General features: G+C 36.4%; 1 pseudogene; it reads right to left on the minus strand.

The window, feature by feature from the left end:
* Window positions 1-9,411: 9,411 nt before the first annotated feature.
* On the minus strand, window positions 9,412-16,028 carry LOC105995201 (annotated as a pseudogene).
* Window positions 16,029-21,306: the final 5,278 nt, after the last annotated feature.

Raw genomic sequence — 21,306 nt, forward strand, 5'->3', positions numbered from 1 at the left:
AAGCCAGCCCAGGCAGGAAAGTCTGTGAGACTCTTATCTCCAATAAAACCACTAGAAAACCGGAAGTGGTGCTGTGGCTCAAGCAGTAGAGTGCTCGCCTTGAGCTGAAGAGTGCAGGGACAGCGCCCAAGCCCCAGAGTTCAAGCCCAACAACCGACAAAAATAAATAAATAAATTGTCTTTTAATTTCCTACTGGTATTTTTCATTAGCTAAATTTGAAAAGTCAGAGGGAAAGTAATTACATTGATGTCATCCACAAAGGTCGTTTGCTGGATATAAGCAGAATGGATGAATGAAGACTGGCTTTGCAGAACCAGGCAAATAATATCTATAATACTCTTTTCTCCTCAGAACATATTCTTATTGCATACCCAGGCAAAATGTTCATATATGCAACATCAGAAACGTAAAACTCTCCATGGTGTACAATCTAATTGCATAGTAATACCAATTCCATATTTTTACCTGAAACAAAAATATTAACCACCATCATCACTCTTTATAAAAAATAGGCTAATGAAGTGAGTTGACAGTTTTTAGAAGAAATACAAAGAAAGAAAATACAAATCAAAACCACAGTAATATTGCATCTCATTCCAGTCAGAATGACCATTATATTTTAAAACATACAGATACTGGTGAGGATGTGGGCATAAAGGAGCATCCATATACTGTTGGTGGGAATGTAAACTAGCCCAACCATTATGTATGTCAGTATGGAAGTCCCTCAAAAAATTAGAAATTGACCTTACACCATACTACTCTTGAGCATATACTCAAAATAAAGTAAATCAATATACCAGAAAGATACCTGAATATCTATGTTTATTGCAGCTCTATTCACAATAGCTGAGCTATAAAATCAGCTGAGGTGCCCCATTACCAATGCAGGGATATATATATATATATATATATATATATATATATATATACATACACATTATATGTATATATATATATATAATGGAATATTGCTAAGCCATAAAGAGAAGTGAAATTATATCATTTGTATGGAACTAGAAAGCATCCAGTTGAATGAGATAATCCAAGCTCTAAAAACCAAAACAAATATTGGATGATCTCACTCATTTGTGCACTATAGATCGAAACTGATGTTAATACAGAGCTAAACTGATGTTGCCGATGATAATGATAGTAATGGTAATGGATTATAAATGTAAAATGAATATAGAAGAAGGAACCAGTGAGAAATATACATCCTAAAAGCATAGTGAAAACCACAAAACCGTGTTTTTAAAAAGAAGGCGAAACCAGGCTAGTGCTTCCTGCCTGTAATCCTAGATACTCAGGAAGCCATCATCTGAGGACCACAGTTTGAAGCCAATACAGGCAGGAAAACTGAGGAACTCTGTCTCCAATTAACTAGCAAGAAAGTCAGATTGGAGGTATAACTCAAATGGTAAACTGCCATTAGTGAAAAAGGAAGCTAACTGAGCATGGAATATTCAATTAAAATATTGTGCCTCACAAAATAATAAAAATAATTTTAAAGAGGTAAGAAAGGAAAAAGAGAAATGGGAACATGAAGGGGTGAATATATACAAAGCATACTATGCACATATGTGCATATATCAAAGTAAACTTTATATTACAAATGTATACCAATTCAAAACAAAAGGCAATAGGGTGAGAGAAGAGAAACAGAAACAAAGTAAATCATATATGCATCACTCTATGATTTCTTTTAGCTCTTATATGTCCTATGGCGATAAGCATGATTTTCTCAGTTCACAACCAGTTTCTTATCTTTCTTTTCCCTATGCAACATCATTCTTTTTTTTAAATTTCTTCCTGGGGTTTAAACTCAGGTCCTGGGCACAGTCCTTGAGCTTCTTTTGCTCAAGGCTAGCACTCTACCACTTGAGCTACCTTTTTCTGTCTATGTGGTTTGAGGAATCAAACCCAGGGCTTTGTGCATGCTATGCAAACATTCTACCACTAAGCCACATTTCCAGCCCCCCTATGCAACATCTTGAATACTCTTTCGTCCTACTTTAATAATCCAAACCTCTACAACTTCAAGACCTCAGTTTAAGTAGGCCTATATTTGATAATATTTTCGTTAATTATGGCTATTTAGAAAGATAGTAAAAGAGCCACATCAGTGAATACTGTGGGTTTCAGTAGCAGTGTTAAATTTTAGGGACAACCCAAGTTTCCTTGATAATCAGAATAAGTAATCCCAGCCAGCACACTCATTCTTTGCCTTTTAGTTTGTGAGAAGCCCTAATTGCCTAAGGATAAGGCTGAATTTCTGGTTTAGTGGAACTAGGACTCTGTTTCCTGGGTAGAAGTGATTTATCTTGAACAGTAGACTTCCAAACTTACCCAAAGATTGTAGGAACAGGAAGTTAAAATGTCTTCATTTTATTGTTAGATTTCATAATGATAATAATAATAAATATCAATAATAACAATATTTTACTTCTGGGTATGGCTGGCTTCAAACTGTAGTCTCCAGGGGCTGGGAAGGTGGCTCAGTGATAGAGCGCTTGCCTTGCATGCCTGAGGCCCTGGGTTCGATTCCTCAGCACCACATAAGCAAAAAAAGAAAAAAGCCGGAAGTGGGGCTGTGGCTCAAGTGGTAGAGCACTAGCCTTGAGTTGAAGAGCTGAAGAGCTGAGGGACAGTGCCCAGGCCCAGAGTTCAGGCCCCACGACCGACCCCCCCCAAAAAAACCTGTAGTCTCCAGATCTTAACCTCCTGAGTAGCAAGGATTACAGGCACGAGCCACAGGTGCCTGGCTAGAAAACTGTTGATGACATCAGTGACGGAAATGGGAGGAATTTGCTACTCAAATGGCACCATATTCACTAACAGGAGCTGTGTTTATTTGCTTCAATGAAGGATGATATCCAGAATTGAAACTGGAATTAGCCTCATGCCCTGATTTAGTTTTCAATAATCCAGCCATTTCCAAAACACATTTGACTTTTTCCCACAACTAAATAAAATTTAATGCCAATATAGGAGGAAATAGCAGTTTTGAGTTGCTGAGATATTTTATGATAGTTATGCTACTTCTGCATTTACTTCCTTCTTGGCTCCCTGATCTGACAGAGAGGGAGGAAAATTACAATAATATTTCTCATGACACTTCCATATATCTTGAGATTTTTCTTTTGCATTCAGCCATCCTGGCAAACATATTTGGATCCTTTTGGACCTAGATTGGATGAATAATAAAAGTATACAACTCTCTCTCCATTTCATGTTAATTCAGACAAAGTGTCCAGAGTTTTTCAAGGAAATGTATCCAATTCTTTGAATATCCTTGGGCATAAGCACTTAGTATGAAACAAAAAATTCCACTGTGGTCAAGTCAAGTTTCTGTTAGACTTCCAAGTTTTCTACTTAACTGCATTAAACATCATCTTAGTAGACTATTTCATGCCTAAAGATGCCATGGTAAATTGGCCATTACCAAAGAATCTCAAAAGACATTTGGCCTGATCAAATATTTTATTATGTCTTTTTTGTTCTGATCCTTAGAATGTACTCTTATGTATGCACCCATATTTCTGATGACACTTACAGTCAATAACCACTCTATTTTGACTTCAGAAGATCATATAAACTTTTTTCATCAGAAGCAAGAGGTCTATATATTACAGGGCTATATTAGAGTATAACCCAGTCCATTTGTACTCTCAGAAAAGAATACCACAGGGGCTGGGAAGGTGGCTCAGTGGTAGAGTGCTTGCCTTGCATGCCTGAGGCCCTGGGTTTGATTCCTCAGCACCACATAGGCAGAAAAAGACAGAAGTGGCACTGTAGCTCAAATCATAGAGTGCTAACCTTGAGCTGAAGGGCTGAAGACAGTGCCCAGGCCCAGAGTTCAGGCTCCATGACTGACAAAAAAAAAGAGGAAAAGCAAATAATACCACAGACGGTAACATTCAAGAACATAAGTATATTTCTTCCAGTTTTGGAATATGATATGTCCAAGACCAAGGCACTAGCAGGTTTGGTGTCTAGTTGGGGACCAGTCTTCACTTCCAAGATGGCTCCTTATTGCCATGTTTTCCGAAGAGCATGAATGCCATATCTTCACATGGAGGAGCAAAACCATCCTCCCAAGTCCTTTTAAGGCGGTGAATACTTTTCCCTAGAGGCTCTACCTTAGTGATCTAGTAACTGCTTAAAAACTTCCTGTTTTAATACTACCACTTTGATGACTGGAGAACATTCAAACCATAGCTATTCTAATGGAAGAGTATGAAGAAAAATGTGTATATGTTTAAACATTAATGACAGGGGACCACCTGAGAGGCACAGATTGAAGACAGAAGAGAGATGGGGACATTGATAGGTATGATGTTCTCAAGAAAGTGGTAAGGAAGGAGATCTTTCTTTCTTTTTTTCTTTTTGGTGCCATCCTAGGGCTTGAACTTAGGGCATAAGTGCTGCCCTTGAGCATTTTTTACTCAAGGCTAACCCTCTAGCATTTGAGCCAAAGATCCACCTCCAGCTACTTTACTAGGTTATTGGCCATAAGAGTCTTACAGACTTTTCTGCCTGGGCTGGCTTTGGACTGCAATCCTAACATCACAGCTCCCAGAGTAGCTAGGATTACAGGTTTGAGCCTTTGGCACCTGGCTGCCAAAATATCTTATTGGCATGTGTGAGAATGTCAGTGAAATTCATTTTTGTACAATGAATACACAACAACATACCAATAAAAATACCAATACTGGTATTGGGCTTGAATTTAGGGCCTGGATACTTTCCCTTAGTTTTTCGCTCAAGGCTAGTCCTCTATCCCTTGAGCCCCAGTTGTGTTGCAGACAACAATGGCATGGGGCACTCATGGTATAGCCCCTATATTGCAGTATGATTTTTGCCTAGGTGCTATTGGTGCTAGTTCTGCTACCAGCAAGGGTCTTTAGGATAAGTACCTTACAGTGGTAAGAGCCTGAACCATTTGTGCTCACCCCAATCAGTGATGGGGCCTGGATACTATGTGGGGAGAGGCAGTGGTGACAAGAAAGCACCCCTCACACGGTAAGACAAGGGATAGGTGTGGGGCAACAACAGAAACTACATAGATGGGGTAACAGCAGGAACTACGTTTATCATTTCTGTAAATATCAATGTATGACAAAGGGAAGGACTGTAGCTGGCACCAGGTAATGTTTTTCTTGGCATTCTTGCCAGGTGCATCTAAGAGTGCAAAGTGGAGCCAGGGCTTTATCTTCTCTCCTACCCCTAGATCTCTTTTAGCTGTAGCATGCACTTAAGTGTGGGGAAACTAGTAAAGCCACAGATTCTCTTATGGTTCCTACAGTGACCCTGTACAGGAAGGGAAGCATGGAGAACCACAAGGTTCTATCCTTATCCTGTCAGAATCTGGATGTCACTCAGGAGGAAAGGCTGGTGGAAACCATAGAAGCTGCAGAGCAGGGGAGGGGAGGGGAGGGGAGGCCTCAGCAGCCATTTTGTACCTCTTTGATGCTTTGTTGGTACTGCCTGTCCAGGAGCAGTAATTCACATGGATCCTGATGAAGTTGCATTTAGTTTCTCTCTGTGCCCATAGTGGTACATCAATCAGGAACCCCAAAAGTGTTCAAGGTCTCCTCAGTGCATGCAATGTATTAATAGCAAGTGCCTGAACACAGTGCAGATGGAGAAACATGTGGATGGCTACCTTCATTCTTTGCAATGTGGTAAATGCATCATAGGCTGCTGAGCTCTGTCTGAGAAGGCAATTGCCTTTATCTTTTATTTTTTCTGGATTATGATATCCATTCCCTACAGTCAGGACATTTATAGGTCACAGTCATCACATTGGTTTAAATTAGGTTCATAAAGCTTTTACTTCCAAGCAGGTACAACAGAATGTCTATGAAGTCCCAAAGAGGTGGGCATGTAGAGATTTCTGAATGGGAGATCTCAGACAATAACTCACTTCTCAAGAATGTTCCAGGCTTCCATACTTTAGGTGTTCACTAAAGAGATAAACTGAAGAGACAATGTGAGATTTTTTTCCAAAGCAAAGCTATGGAAATTTTAGGTTATCTATCTAAGTGGGTTACAATTCTTAGGGGTTATAAGTCTTATTTTTATGAAACTGTCCAGAAGCAAGGACTGCCAGAATCTACATTGTTAAGGCTTGCTGTGGCTGCTTTTCACTTTTTTATTTTGTGTGCCAATATTGGAGTTTGAACTCAGTGCCTGGATGCTCTCTCTGAGCTTTTCTGCTCAAAGCTAGTGCTCTGCCAAGCCACTCACAGCTGTACTTACAGGCTTTTTTGTTAGTTAATTGGCAAAAGGAGTCTCATAGACTTTTCTGTCTGGTCTGGCTTCCAATTGCATTGCTCAACTCTCAGCCTCTTGAATAGCTAGGATTATAGACATGAGCCACCAGTGCCCAAACTGCCACGCATTCTTATATCCTACAAAGGAAAGACTCCTTTTCTCTTGTCTGTATATCTAGGTTGAAACATGCCATGGTAGTTTGTTTTTTCTTGTTTTTTTTCTTTTTCTTTCTTTCTTTTTTTTTTTTTTTTTGCTGTCGTGGGGCTTGAACTCTGAGCTGGGCCTGGGCGCTGTCCTTGTGATCTTCAGCTCAAGGCGAGTGCTCTTCCGCTTGAGCCATAGCGCCACTTCCGGTTTTCTAGTGGTTTTATTGGAGATAAGTCTCACGGACTTTCCTTCCATGGCTGGCTTTGAACTGTGATCCTCAGATCTCAGCCTCCTGAGTAGCTAGGATTACAGGCGTGAGCCACCGGCGCTCAGCTTGTTTTTTTCTTATTATACAGTTGCTGTAGGTCTCTGAAACAAACTTCTAGTCTATCTTGATAATATTTTCTCTGTCATGGATCTTCATCATCATGCTTTTAAAATGTATTTATTTTATCTCCTTACCCCTACTTAATGGAGACTGTGATCCACTTATATTAGAATAATCCCTGATAGAGATATTATTATTATTAGTTTTGTGGTTGTCTTAATAATATTTTATGCTTTTTTCTTATCCATATATATTTTTATTGTAAAAATACTGTACTGAGGGGTTACAGTTATATGAGTAGGGAAATGAATACATTACCTATCAAGCATTGTTACCTCCTCCTTTGTTTTTCCTCTACTATCCCTTCCTTCCCAACATCCCCAATTCCTCCCTCCCCTCCCTGAAATTGTAAAGTTCATTTTCAACATAGTGTCATACATCTCACTGTTACAATGGGTCAACCTGTATCTTTATTTCAGTATTTTGTTATATCCCTTCCCCTCCCCAAATTATAAAAATGTATATACAAGATTCAGGACACCAGAATCAGATACACTGAAAACAGGAGTTATACTTTGGGAGAAGAACATACAAAAGAAACAAAAGAATCACATAGTGCAATATAAGTATGTTAAAAACAATAGCAAGAAGGAAAAAAAGCATTTGTGTCCCTATCTTGGGTTTCCTTTCACTTAACATCATCTTATATGGTCATATGTACATAGCTTTTGACCCTTTCTCCTTGCACTAGACTTATACTAGTTGTTGCAAATAAGGGAAACCATGGGACCTATGTTTCTTTGGGCCTGGCTTACTTCACTTAGTATAATTTTTTCTAAGTCTTTCAATTTCCTAACAATTGGGGCAATGTCATTCTTTCTGATGGAGGCATAGAATTCCGATAGATAGATAGATAGATAGATAGATAGATAGATAGATAGATAGATAGACACACAGATAGATATCACATTTTCTTGATCCATTCATCTACTGAGGGGCATCTGTCAATGTTGTCTTGATTTTCATTTCTTTTATAGCTAGAGACAATAAGAATTTCTTCACATGTCTAATGGCCATTCTTATTTCCTCTTCAGAGAAGTCTCTCATTTAGTCTTTAGCCCACTTATTTATTGGGCAGTTGTTTCTTTGAGGATTTGTTGTTGGGATTTAATTTTTTGATTTCTGAGTACATTTTAGATATAAGACCCTTGTCCATTTTATGGCTAGTGAAGATCTTCTCCCAGTTCATGGGCTTTCTATTGATCTTGATAGCTATGCCCTTTGCCATGCAGAAGCCCTGAAGTTTTATGCAATCCCATTTGTCCAACCTTTTCTGATTTGTTGTGTTTCTGGGTTTCTACTAAGAAAATTTTGGCCTGTGCCAAGGAGCCCTATAGTTTCTCCTATTCCTTTCTTTAATGTTTTCATGGTGTCTGCTTTTGTTTCAAGGTCTTTGGTCCATTTGGAGTTGATTCTGGTTCAAGGTGATAAATACGGATGTAGCTTTATTTTTCTACAGGCGTTTAACCAATTTTGCCAGCACCATTTGCTGAAAAGGCTGTCTTTCTTCCATTCTATTTCTTTAGTTCCTTTGTCAAAAATTAGGTGGCTATAGGTCTGTGGGCTCATTTCTGGGTCTTCAGTTCTATTCCATTGATCCTCATGTCTGTTCTTGTGACAGTACCAAGCTGTTTTTATTACTAGGACTTTGTAGTAGAGTTTGAAATCTGTTATTTATATTCCTCCAGCACTGTTGTTTCTGCTAAGGATCGTTTTTGCTACTTGGGGTCTTTTATTGTTCCATATGAATTTTTGGATTGCTTCTTCTATTTCATTGAAGAATGAGATTGGGATATTGATAGGTATCACATTGAATTTGTAGATAGCCTTTGGCAGTATTGCCATTTTCATGATGTTAATCCTCCCAATCCAGGAGCATGGGAGGTTTTTCCACTTCCTTAGTTCTGCTTTAATTTCCTTTTTCACATTTTTAAAGTTTTAGTCATAGAGTTCCTTCACTTCTTTAGTTAACTCCTAGGTATTTTATACCTACAAGAGCATATCATCTGCAAAGAGGGAGAGTTTTACTTCATCTTTTCCAATTTGGATCCCATTTATGTTTGCATCTTGTCTTATTTCCCTAGCTAGGCATTCTACTAACATTTTGTACTTTCTAACTATATACTTTTTTGGCTGATCCCGGGGTTTGAACTCAGTGTCTTGATTTCTGTGCTTGTTCTGTGCTTGTGAGTCACGGCTCTAGCTCTATTTTTTTCTGGTGATTTTGGAGATAAAGTTTTGTGTATTTGGGAGTTCCTTGTAGTGTTTCAGAATTTTCTTAGTTCTTGATCACATTTTTTTTAATTTTCCTTTTACTACTTAGGCATGATCATTTTAATTACCTTTTAAGTCAATGATTACCTTGTTTGCCTTCTCAATCTTCTGTTTATTTTGTTTAGTGATTTTTTTATTTTTTAAGGTGTACACTTTAATTTCAAACTCAAGATAATTACTATACAAAGTAAGACTTTGTACAATAAAGTATTAATAATAATAGATAATCCTGTGTTTGTTCCATAAATATTATATGTTTATTCTTCACATTGATAAATGTGGGGCTTAATGGGTCACAACCATAGCAATGTAGCATGTGATTTCAAATCAGTGGAGGCACTTCAGGGTTATCTTCAAAGTCTGGATGTTCCCCATCAGGTGTAATTTTGGGTTCATATCTCAACCTTCTGGATGCATGCTGATTTTATTGAACTATGGTAGTTATATCAGGGCATGAATGCTTGCTTGGATCAACTTCTAGTTTCTCAGTTTGCTTGCTTAAGTTTGTTCTCAGCTTCTTTCAGTGGGGTTTTCACGTATTTGTATGCTCGTCTACCATCTGTGATCACTTCTTTCACTTTGGGCATGCAGATCACCAGATGTCCCATAGTCTGAGACTTTTTAGCAGGGATATTGTCTGGCTTGACTTCTACTGGAAGGATGAGCTGAAATGGCTTCCCTCTGACCACTATTTGGACATAAGTTGACTGCACATCAACCTCGATTAAAGAGGCATCCATATACCTATAGATGGGCAGGTCCAGAATGATTTGGTTATGTTTTTCATCATCTTTCAAAGAAAGGTCAAGCTTGGGTGCATTGACATTCAAGGCCTTCCCATCCTCAGTGACCAAAATCTGGGGCAGTTTCACTGCCTTCCTTTTGTCACTTAATTTCTCTTGGGCTTTCCATTGTTTTTCTACATGTCTAAGAGTTTCCAATCTAGATTCAGGTGTAAACACAGGTGGTTTATTCCAGAATGCTAGGTCTTCTTTACTTTCATCTGATTTCTTAGTGTTTTGTTGCCCTTCTTCCATTTCTGGTGCCTGCACATAGCCTTGGCTCTCAGTAGAAGATGGGAGAGCAGGAGGGATGTCTGTGTGCCAATGCTCATCAAAACCAGGGCTGCATCTCTGTCGTTTTCCTTTTCAGGATCTTCTTCAACTTTCTTCTATTCCTCCTCTTTCTTTTTTTAAAGTATTTTTTATTGTGAAAATACCATACAGATGGGTTAAAATTACATGAGCAAGGTAATGAGTACATTTCTTATCAAGCATTGTTGCTTCCTCCTTTGTTTCCCCTTCCCATCCCTTCCCATCTCCCTCCACCCCATCCCCCTGACCCCCACCACGCCAAAGTGGTAAAGTTCGTTTTTCCACATAACCTCTTGTACATCTCATTGTTGCAATGGGTCCACCTTCCCCTCTACAAATTATACCTACATCAAATACGGTGAAAACAGATTGGCTCTTTTGAAGGAGTAAGCTTGGTTCTGCTCTCTGATTTGCTGTTCAATTGCTGGATAGTCCTGAAATGCCAGAATCCTTTCTGAATACTCTATTTCTCGACCATCCAACCACTTTAGCTGCTGTAGGGTGGCCACCACGAACTGTGAGTAGCCATGAAATCAGCACAGGGATTCCCCATGCAGAAGAGGTCCTTCAGGTGGATATTGTGTTTTGGGGTTTTAATGCTGCTCAGATCCCCAATGAAATTTTCTTAGTTACTTTTAGTCTGCTCTAGAACTTTTATGCAATCTTTTTTATAGCTTTTGTCTTTTGTTGGCTAGTGTCCTCATTTTCCTTACACATTGAATTCCTTTAGTGTTTTTTTTTACTTTAATGTTCTGTTAGCTTTGTTAAGTGTACTTAAGATAGATGTTTTTGCTTTGTTTTGAGTAGTATTGGGATTTGAACTAAAAGCGTTGTGATTGTTAAGCAATGATCTATCACTTGAGCATAGATTCTCTGTTCATTTTTTCAGTAGGCTATTTTTCAGATAGGGTCTCATAGTGTTTGTCCAGGCTGGCATCAAACTACAATCGCTTAAATCTCAGCTTCACAATAACTGAAATTATAATGTGTTCCACTGAGCACAACCTAAGACCACTGTTTTAAAGTTTTTTTTCTAAGTTCTGTGACTTTACTTCCTTAGGGTTAATGCTTGTCAACTTACAGTATTATCTTGTGCTATGTTTTCCTAGTTTTGTATGCATCATGATTTTTTTGAAAATTGAGTTTTAATAATTATAATATGGTACATATTGAAATAAAATTCTTTCCCTTCTCAAGATTTGATTTTTTTATCGTTAAAGGATGTTATGGACCATTTGTTGAGACTACAAAAATATTTTTGGAAAGACTATTTCCTCCCATGTGTTATTACCAAAGTCTCTGTTCTTTTAGCTTATTTTCAACTAACGTTTTGACAGAGGTTTCCTGGATTGCCAGGAGCTCTCTGTATCTGAGGATATTCTCTGTTCTTTGATACTCTTAAAATGTATCTAGATTTTCTCTGAGCCCAGCAATCAACCCAATTAGAAAGTATAACATGTTCTAAGGTCTTGTGTGAATGAGAATGCGTGTCCTGGGCATATGCATATTTCACTAAGCTGTTGTGTACATGGTTACTTGAGAGAGTCCTAATTTCCTCAATATTTTATCCCCAGGGTTTTTTATTGACTTCATTCATAATCTTTGACTCTAAGTAGCTGTGAGTCTGTAGTTGCTTTACAACTTTTACATACACAGTCTGCTTATATCCCATCTGACTTTCAAGTTAGGAGAAAGATAAATGAGTGCTTTCCTGGAGCCTTTTTGGAATCCCTTAGATGGTGAGGGCACATATTCAGTCTGCTCTGCTCCCTTGTTTTGAGACATTACAACTTGTCTTACAGACTTTAAAATGAACAAACAATAACAAAACTTTACTCAAAAACTGAATCTGATGGAGTAAGGATTTATAAAATCCTGAAGAATTGGAGTTTGATACCTGATAATAGGTGGTAAATGACAATAAATACTGAAGTGTAAATAGAATGGGGCAGTATGGTCACAAAATAGAATATAAATGTTAGGGTATTTTTTTGGTCCATCATGGGGTTTGAACTCTGGGCCTGACCGCTGCCCTCAGCTTTTCAGCTCAAGGTTAGCGCTCTACCACTTGAGCCACAGTGCCACTTCTGGCTTTCTGGTGGTTTATTGGAGATAAGTGTCTCATGGACTTTCCTGCCCCAGCTGGCTTCGAACCTCGATCCTCAGATCTCAGCCTCCTAAGCAGCTAGGATTGTAGGTGTGAACCACCAGCATCTAGCTGTTAATGTATTTTTGAAACAGAGACGTTAAAGATGGAAACATAAATATTTTGATTCCAGTGCCCTACATTTTTCTAATTTGGGGAGGGGAAGGATAACAAAATGGTGAAATAAGAATACAGGTTGACCCATTGTAACAATGAGATACACAAGACACTATGTTGAAAACGTACTTCACAGCTTGGGCGGGGAAGGAGGAGGTTGGGATGAGGGGAGGAAAGGAATGATCTGGGAAAAAACAAAGGAGGGGGTAACAATGTTAATAGGAAATGTACTCATTACCTTACTCATGTAACTGTAACCACTTTGTACAGTACCTTTACAATAAAAATATATTGAAAATATTTTAGTTATCTTTAAGTAATTGTACAAAGGAGTTGCCATTTAACAAAGCAGTTTATTAAAAATGGCAATCGTAGTCCCATATCCTAATTCATCCTATGGGCTTAAACAAAACCAGGAATTAGCTGTAATATGTGCTAAAGGAAAAATTAAGGCGAGGTAATTATTTTATTTGAACTTGTGCCTGCTCAATAGAAACTGTACCTTCCATGTTATTGTTTAATGAGGAAATATAACTTTGTGTGTGTTTTTTAATTTTTTTAGTTTTGCAAATGAAGTAGGTTAAATGAAAGAAATATTTTTGTTAATTATTGAAACTTGGGGATTAAGTTATGTACTCTACTTATTTTCATAGTTCATGAATTATTCATATAAACACATGAATTCAATGTTTATCTTATTCTCTTTTATGTGTACCCATAATAAATGATAAGATATAACTTTTTCAAGCATAAGTAAAACATTCACTAGCACTTATTATCATAAGATCCCAAAGAAAATGCTTAAAGATATTTTGTAGTCTATAATAAACTTGTATTAAAAACTAGAAACTAAAGTCACTTAATAATCTTGTGTTAAGCCCAACACTGGTAGCTCACTCCTATAATCCAAAGTACTCAAGAAGCTGATACCTGAGGATCACGGTACAAAGCCAGCCTGGGCAGGAAAGTTTGTGAAACTCTTGTCTCCAATTAAGCACCAAAAAAGTCACAAGTTGAGCTTTGATCAAGTGTTAGAGCATTAGCCTCAAGCAAAAAAGCTCAGGGACAACATCTAGGCCCTGAGTTCAAGGCCCAGGACTGTGCACACACACATGTGAGTGTTCACACACACACACACACACACACAATTTTGTGTTATTATTACATCAAAACAAAAGTTAAAACTGTAATCATAAACAATAAGAACACCACTGTGTTCTCAAGACAAGAGGAAAAAAGCAAAGTCACATTAACATAAAGTAAACAAACTCAAAGGATTATTACAAAATACAAAGGCATGCCAAGTAATATACAAAGGTGGAAATAATTTTAAAAAAGCAAAACAAAGATTAAGAAGATTTATAATAAGTAATCAGGTGGTAATTTCAAGAGCTTATTAGTTAAAACACTCAATAAAGTCTACAACTATTTGAGAAATCAAATGGCAATAAAAATAAAAGAAAGTAAGAGAATAAAAGAACAAATTTGCACAGACACAAAAAAAGAAATAGAATCACAAAAAATTAATTTGAAATCATGTACATAGAACTATGCTAACAAAACAAAAATATTGATGAAATAAACAATTTCTGAGGAAATGCAAAAATTAAAGTTAATGAAAAGCTTTAATAGTATATAACAGGCATTAAAAAAATCTGAAAAATATGATCAAAACTACAACCTTAGCTAACATTAGCAAGAAAGTGGTAAAACTCATGTATTAATATAGTATTGGTATAAATGCAAATTGCAAATACAAATAATCTTTCCAAGAGGTTGTAAAAGTTTTATAAATGTTTATATATATATATATATATATATATATATATATATATATATATATATATATATATATATATATATATATAATGTTATGGTTGTTGTTGATCATGGGGCTTGAATTCTGGGCCTCAGTGCTATCCCTCAGCAATTCAGCTCAAGGCTAGTGCTCTACCACTTGAGCTACCAAGCCACTCCCAGTTTTCTGATGGTTTATTGGACATAAGAGCTTCATTGACTTTCCTGCCTGGGCTGGCTTTGAACCATGATCCTCAGATCTCAGCCTCCTGAGTAGCTAGGATTACAGGCATGAGCCACTGGTGCCCGGCTAATGTTTATATTCTTTAACCTAGTAATCCCACTTCTGGAAAGATAATAGAGCAAGTTATAAAAGATTTTAGGGAGGGCTGGGAAGGTGGCTCAGTGGTAGAGCGCTTGCCTTGCATGCATGAGGCCCTGGGTTTGATTCCTCAGCAGCACATAAGCAAAAAGAAAAAAGCCAGAAGTGGCGCTGTGGCTCAAGTGGTAGAGCGCTAGCCTTGAGCTGAAGAGCTGAGGGACAGCGCCCAGACCCAGAGTTCAGGCTCACAACTGGACCCCCCCAAAAAAAAAAGATTTTAGGGAAAAGAAATTATAGTCTATGTTTTCTATATGAGAAAGATTGTTATTTACTATGAGGGAAAACGAAAGGAAGTATCAAATCATCTACAACTTCATCACTACAGGAAGATAACTTAAATCAAGTAAAACTTGAAGCAGAATAAAGAATTCAAACAATGACTAAATAGAAAAGTTGTAAAACCCTAAAAATTTGTAACCATAAAAAGGTAATGTTTAAATATGAATATGATTATGAAACTTCATGTCAATGTCAAAAATAAGTCTCAAAAGACACATGACATAAAAGCAGAAAGATGATACATCTTCATCATATAAAGTCTATAAAAAGATTCTATTTTTTATTTGAATTTGATATAAAAAATTGTATTTTCAAATACCCACTACAAGAGTAAGACTAGAATGACTTTCATTTGCTACAAAATAATAAGTACACCAGCCTTTTGTGACTCATACATTTATGAGGTATGAGGCTGAGATCTGAGGATAGAAGTTGAACTCCAGACTAGGTAGGAAAATCTGTGAGATTTGGATCTCCAGTTAACTATCAAAAATCCAGAAGTAGAGCTGTGGCTCAAGTGGTAGAGCACTTGCAATGAGCAAAAGTAAGCTCAAGGATAGAACCCAGGGCCTGAGTTCAAGCTCAAGGACCAGTAGAAAAATAGAGTTTCTATAAACAACATGTAAGAAAAAGAAAACAACTTACATTCTAGATTTAGCTCAAATTCCTCAAAGCATCAGCTCCATGGCATTAAATATAAATTCTCATTATTTTATTAGGAATCTAGTTAGGAAATATCAGTCTTGGGATTTTATGAATCTTACAGTGGGACACATGGGATAATAGAGATTGTAGAAAAAGATTTTGAGTAGTCATTTTAGAAGAAAATTAAGAATCCCCCTGGCCCTTTTATTTCAGCCACATGGAAGGAAAAAACATAAGAAAAATGACTCCACTAATAAATGTGACCTTGTAATATAAAATGTCTTGGAAAAGGACAAGATTTATATTTCCACCATTTGGGGAGGATCAAGGAGGAATGTGGGAAAGGAGTGGTATTCTCTCTTCCTTTCTGATTTAAAACTTTGAAAAAAAAGTGTGTATTTGGAAAGAACTAGACTTGGGAAACTGCTTTTTATACCTGGCAAGTTTCCCATGAAATTTTCATGTTCATCAGGGAGCATGTATTACTGCTTTTGTACTCTGAGTAGAAATTAGATATTAAAGGAAATTGCTATTTTTGTTTAAAAACAATGTTCAAGTTTGTAAGAGTAACTTTAAAATCTACAGTAAACTTGCATTTCTATAAATAAAAATAAAAAATATGAACTTCCTCTCCACTTGCTCATTCTACCATTGCATTTTCTTTTTTAAAATTGAATTTCTCAATGTAGATATATTTAAAAGTAAAATTGAACAAATTAAATAAGATTGAGGAAATAGAATTTAAGAAACTCAAATGTTTTCTGTTAATAGACATTTCAACTTGGCAAGTTCCTGGGCAAAATAGCATGATCAATTTTCTATCTATCTATCTATCTATCTGACACCTGAATAAAATGCATCTGATTACCAGAACTGACATTTGAAAGTTAAGGTGCCATTCTCTGTCTCTTTGCATCAAACCCTATCTTATCCTTAGTATTTCTTAGTACAAAATAAAACTAACAGAATCAGAAAGAATGGCATTGCCCCATTTGTAAGGAAATAGAAAGACTTGGAAAAATTATATTAAGTGAAGTAAGCCAGGCCCAAAGATACATAGGTCCCATGGTTTACCTTATTTGCAATTACTAGTATATGTCTGAGACAAGCAGAAAAGGTCAGATAAGTTGATGTTAGGTGAAATGAACCCCAAGATAAGGACTCAAATGGTTTTTCTTTCTTGCTATTGTTTCTAAGATATTTACAAGATATTTCTTTGTTACTTTGTATGTCCCTCACCTATGGTATATATAACCCCTGTTTTCACTGTATTTGATGTTGGTATAATTTGTGGAAGGGAAGGGCAAAAACAAATTGTTTGAATAGGGATACAGGTGGATCCATTGCAACAATGAGATGTACAAGACATTATGTCAAAAAATGAACTTTACAACTTTGGCAGGGAGGGGGGGAATGGAAGGCAGGGCGTAGAAAAATAAAATAAATAAAAATATTGCAAAAAATAAAACAAAAAAGAAAGTTGGGGTGCATAATTATACCTTTATCTGTATGGAGCTTTTTTTCTTGCACTAGTAGAAATCTTTCCATAAAAGTGTTTTTAAGATATTAATTAAAGGGGCTGGGAAGGTGGCTCAGTGGTAGAGTGCTTGCCTTGCATGCATGAGGCTCTGGGTTCGATTTCTCTGTACCACATAAGCAAAAAGAAAAAAGCTGGAAGTGGCGCTGTGGCTCAAGTGGCAGAGCGGTAGCCTTGAGTTGAAGAGCTGAGGGACAACACACAGGCCCAGAGTTCAGGCCCAAAGACCGGGCCCCTCCCCCCCAAAAAAGATATTAATTAAACTGAAAAATAGATCTGACTATAAGGAATGCACTAATTAAGTTTATGTTAGGTAAATTACATAGGAATTTCTTTCTCTTTCTTTTCTTTCTTTCTCTTTTTTCCTTCCTTCCTTCCTTCCTTCCCTCCTTCCTTCCTTCCTTCTTTCCTTCCTACCTTCCTTCCTTCTGTCCTCCCTCCCTCCCTCTTTCTCTCTCTTTCTCTTTCTTTCTTTCTCTTTCTCCCTCTCTCTCTTTCTTTCTTTCTCTTTGTCCCTCTTTCTTTCTTTCTTTCTTTCTTTCTTTCTTTCTTTCTTTCTTTCTTTCTTTCTTTCTTTCTTTCTTTCATCTTGTGGCTTGAACTCTCGGCTTGGGCACTGCCCCTGAGCTGCTTTTGCTCAAGAATAGTACACTACCACTTGAGCCAAATGCCACTTCCAGCATTTTGGGTAGTTTATTGAAGATAAAATTCTCATGAACTTTCCTGCCTGGGTTGGCTTCTAACTGAGGATCCTCAGATCTCTGCCCCCAGATTTTACCTAGGATTTCAGGCATGAGCTACTGGCTCCCAGAAGGAATTTCATTTTTACTTTTCAAGTCCTGTGGTCTTTATTTTGCTTTTGAAGTTTATTTTATTTCTCCTTAGTTTATTTTAGTTTCAAATTATTTTACTTTACATTTTTGTGTGTGTGAGTTCTTGGTCTTGAACTAAGTTTCTAGGTGCTGTCCCTGAGCTTTTGTGCTCAAGGTTCCACTTCTGAATTTTTGGTGGCTAATTGGAGATAGGAGTCTCATGGACTTTCCTGCTTGGGCTGGCTTCAAACTAAGATCTTAAGATCTCAGCCTCCTGAATAGCTAGGATTACAGGTGTGAGTCACTAGCACCTGGCTTATTTTACTTTTACTTTTATTGTCTTAACTTACATTAGTTATAGGAGGGGGAATAGTGTTTATCATGTGCAATAGTATTGTAGATATAAAATTAAATGTGGTCATTGAGTATACTAATTTTAGATGTCAAAATCATTTTTTCATTATGATTTTATGCCACTATTTTAATTTCTACATTACTATTTTATGTAAACCAAAGCATCTGTAACAGTGAAACCATAGACTAGTAGAAGAAATTATAGGTTATTGTTTATCTGACCTTGACATTGAAAAATACCATTTTACATAAAAGCTGTGTGTGTTGTTGAGATGTGAAAAGAAATGATAGATATACAAATTTAACTAGTGGTTGATATAATAACAATATATTTGAAATGACCCTATGTAAATATGTAGTTTAAAATAGAAAGCAAACAACATGCTGGCTAAGTTTATACAAAATATTTTTCACACAAATGAATAATATACTAATATACAGCTCTTATAACTATCTATGAGGTCAAGCCCAGCGGATCATTATGTGAACACACAAGACCTAGAAAAGCATGTCCAACTGAATTGCTTGTGGTAGCAAATGACTTTATTCTTTGTTTGTTATACATTTCTCCTGAATGTTAACTTTAAAAAGCTTCCTTTAAAGCCCTGAAAAAATACCTTTATGAAAAGAAACATTAAGGACAGCACTGAAAGTCAAATTTTTCATGTTGAAATCTTTCAGTTATGAATAAGAGCTAGTAAGCTACTAACTGAGCCAATAAAGTAGCCACAGAAATGGAAAAACCTAATAGAGCTAGTATGTTTAGTGAGGTACAGACTAGAAGAGAAAGTAAATATCAAACTATCGGTATCTTTTAGTCCATTAAAATCCTTAAGCCTAGTATTTGTTTCCCAATATACCTTCAATGTCACTGTGTAACAGAAATGCAAAAACTCCAGAAGAAAGAATTCTGTGAGTATACTTAATGTTAAACTGTAAAGAACTTCTTTACAAAGTTCTTCTGTAGTCTGTCATTTACCTAGTTTAGACATAAACATCCTGGTTTGTACTGAAAAAAGTTATATTTGTATAATATGTTCCTTTCAAGATTTAATTCTTACTATGTATGACATATATACATATATGCTATTTGGATTGTTAATATTAACTTATCGATATTATTGTATATTGCTGAGTGAGAAAAGAATTCTATAATTAAGAAGCACATGAGCAGTCTTCTGTTTTTGCATGCCTTCACAAAGTCTAGAGAACAAAATGGAAAATGTATAAGAAGATTTTTTTGTTGTAGAGGATATTATGGCTTCTTTCTTTTCTGTCTCCTCTTTCTTCTCCTTTTTCCTTTGTCCTTCTTCCTTCCTCTCCTATCTACATTAACAAAATTTTAGAGTTTTGTAGAATGAAAACTTAAAATAAGAAAAACTAAAAATGAATTAGTGTAACAAAAGAAATATATTTTACTTAGACATTTGAGTTTATTAGCAGAGGATGGCTAATCTTATATTTTTCTTTTCTCTAATCATTTCTTACAACTTATTAGATCTGGAGTATTTTTTTTCAGGTCATGGGGCTTGAACTCTGGGCCTGGGCACTGAACCTCAGCTCTTCAGCTCAAGGCTAGCACTCTACCACTTAAGCCACAGAGCCACTTCTGCTTATGTGGTGCTGAAGAATCGAACCCAGGGCCTCATGCAAGCAATGCAGGCACTCTACCACTGAGCCACCTTCCCAGCCCCTAGAGTATATATTGAAAGTCTCCAGTATTAAGTTCTGCAGGTTTATAATCTACACAAAGGGATAATATTTTCTTTTTCTCTTATCTTCAAATGTGTGTCCATATTAAATACACATGTATGTACATGTGAGTGTTTAACAGTACCATCATTTTTGTACATTTTTCCAGTGCATTGTTACCTTTTGATTGCATGGTTTCCATACTCTCCTCTTCTCAGGTATATCAGAAAACACCTGAAAACTTAGAAGTTTGACTAAATTTACATTAGAGTTTGAATCATCTTGGAAAGTCAACATTTAATAAGTATTTTCTGGCCTGGTGCTGTTGGCTCATGCCTGTAATCCTAGCTACTCATGAGGCTTAGATCTGAGAATCACAGTTCAAAGCCAGCCCAGGCAGAAAAGTCCCTGAGATTCTTATTTCCACTGGAGCTGTGACTCAAAGTGGTAGAGCACTGACCTGAAACAAAAAAGCCCAGGGACAGAGCCCAAGCCCTGAGTTCAAGCTCTATGACCAACAACAACAACGAAAGGATAAGTATTTTCCAAGATCTACTGATTTGTTTTATACATTTAAATACTTTTGTATGTATAGATCTCATTGTTTAACTGTAACAAAGGAAATTGGTGTGCTACAACTTGACCTGTATTTCATGCAGTCTTTGAGTAATTATCTGTTGTTTCTTAATAATATAACATATTTTCAGGAAATTAATTCAGTTCCAGTAGAAACAGTAAAATGTTACAAATAACCAAAGCCAAAAAAATTGGTCACCTATCTAACAAGCTTGAGAACTATGTTGAAATCCCAGTACAAACAAGATAACAAATCATTGAAATTTTATATTTGTGATTGTGTCTCTAGTGCCTTGTACTTAGAAGGTTTTCAATAATTTTGTATGAATGAATGTGAATGGATGAACAGGTAATATATTTCATGCCATTATCATTTTGACCAAATCGTTGTTCTACCCTCTAATAATATTTTCAACCTCTTATCATTCCATTTTTTCCTTATTTCACTGTGGCCAAGATTCTTAAAAGTTTGGGCCTTTGTCCCCTTCTATGATATGTTTATTTTCTACCTTCCCTTTCATGACAAGCCTAAACCTTTATTATTCTTCAGATTCTAAATGTCATTTATTCAGAGAGGATCTTCTTGATTACCCATTCCATGAGCCTTTTGGTTATTTTTTTTTACCAGGACACTTTTTTTCTATAGCTAGTTACTATAGTTTCCAATTTCATTACTTTTATTTTTCAACTGTTATTTTCTATCACTTGACTATACATCCTTAAGAGCAAGGTTCTTTAGTTTATTTCTATATCATCATTGTTGAGAACAGTATCTACAGTATCTAA

This window comes from Dipodomys ordii, unplaced genomic scaffold, assembly GCF_000151885.1.
Source record: "Dipodomys ordii isolate 6190 unplaced genomic scaffold, Dord_2.0 Scaffold116, whole genome shotgun sequence".
Lineage (NCBI taxonomy): Eukaryota > Metazoa > Chordata > Mammalia > Rodentia > Heteromyidae > Dipodomys > Dipodomys ordii.